The sequence below is a fragment of the Aplysia californica genome, unplaced genomic scaffold, assembly GCF_000002075.1.
Source record: "Aplysia californica isolate F4 #8 unplaced genomic scaffold, AplCal3.0 scaffold00026, whole genome shotgun sequence".
Classification (NCBI taxonomy): Eukaryota; Metazoa; Mollusca; class Gastropoda; order Aplysiida; family Aplysiidae; genus Aplysia; species Aplysia californica.
Genome location: NW_004797296.1, coordinates 1,238,171 through 1,239,707, shown reverse-complemented (window position 1 = coordinate 1,239,707; position 1,537 = coordinate 1,238,171). Strand labels below are relative to the sequence as shown.

Sequence of the window (1,537 nt, the reverse complement as noted above, 5' to 3'; positions counted from 1 at the left end):
CCCCCCTGCCTTCCAAAGAACAAAAACAGAACTGAAACTAAAATAAAACAAAACCCAAACAAATAGACAGACAAGCAAAAACAAAAAAACAACAACACACACAGGACTTTAGACTGACTGTTATTGTTGACAGCTATGCTCAAGGCTAGAAACTGAATAAAGAGGAACCTTGACCTTTTTGATGTGATCTATAACGGGATATTATTCCTCATGGCTTGAAGATGAGCTTTAAACATGACTGTTATAAGGTAGGGGTTGGAATTGGGGGGGGGGGGTCGAAAGAAAACGGGTTTAAGTAAATGGGAGCCCTCCATTCGTAATTATCTGACCCACTTCGCATAACTGACGGTTGGCAGGTGCTCTGGGGTGGTTTACTCCTTTTTTCCCCTTTGAATGAAACATCAATCGTCTTGCCTGATCTTTCCTCCTTTTTTGTGTTTGTTGCTCTCCCGTAACACTTCTATTCTTCTGTGCGTATGTGACGTTATTACGTTGCAAGTGCTGTAAAACTGTTACTAAAACAAGCAAGCATATTCGGGGTCTCCGGCCTCCGTGGGGCCACGCGTTGGTCGTTTGACGTCATATAAGAAAGGACGCTTTTAACTTATTCTAATAAGGGATAGCTCAAAACGACTCTTGTCTGACACCTGTGAGGGAATACGTGTCTTAAAAAAAAAAGTATTTATGGGTGGTTAGCGGGTGCTCTGAAGTGGTTTGCACATTTTGACCTAATATTTAGCATCTATTGTTTTATCTCTTCTCCTTCTTTTCTTTCCTTGTAACACTCTAGTAATTCTTCTGATCGTTGGCACTAACTTGTATGGCCTATCTGTGTTGCAAGTGCTGTAAAACTCTCTAACAAAACTAAAGAGGTACCAGAGGTCTGGATTGTTTCTTGGGTGATAGCAGTTCTGTGCGCTCGCGTGCGCTGTCTCCTGGTTCCATCATTTATTTTTTTCTGTTTCATTTGCTTTTTCTCTTTTCCATTGCGCCAAAGTGTCTCTCTTTGCCCTCTGGAACTTTCTTGGACAATGAACATGCCCAAAACAGTCACAGTAAATGATGGAGTGGAGTATTAAGAGCATAGAAAGGCTGCTGGACAAGTATTGTTCCTATCTTTTGAAAGGTACATTCACCCCCCCCCAAAAAAAAACCAAAGCAACAACAAAAAAGAAAACAATTAAACAAAGCTACAACCCCCCCACCCCAACCCCCACCTCCATCTCAAATCTTAGAATAAGTCAGAAGCATTTTTAGGTCATGACGTCACGGCGATTTTAAGAATGATTTTGAGGTGTCTTTCGCTTATGACGTCACGGCGATTCTTAGAATAAGTTAGAAGCGCCTCTTTCACACAGGACGTCACGACGATGCGCTTTTCCCTTTCGTCAACCCGCAGCCACCTCCCGAATCGTCAGCCACCCCCCAACCTTTGACACGGGTCAAACGTCCATCTATTTATAGGTAGTTAAATTACCGGAACATGTATTAGACGAAGTGATTAGCAATGATAGTCGGAATAGAGAGATTGTTTTGG

At 42.2% G+C, this 1,537-nt stretch overlaps 1 protein-coding gene across 1 annotated transcript in view; it reads left to right on the top strand.

Moving 5' to 3' along the window:
• Positions 1-1,537, top strand: part of LOC101859302 (mannosyl-oligosaccharide 1,2-alpha-mannosidase IA) — a gene marked incomplete in the record, with an annotated part of 74,873 nt that overhangs the window by 50,862 nt on the left and 22,474 nt on the right.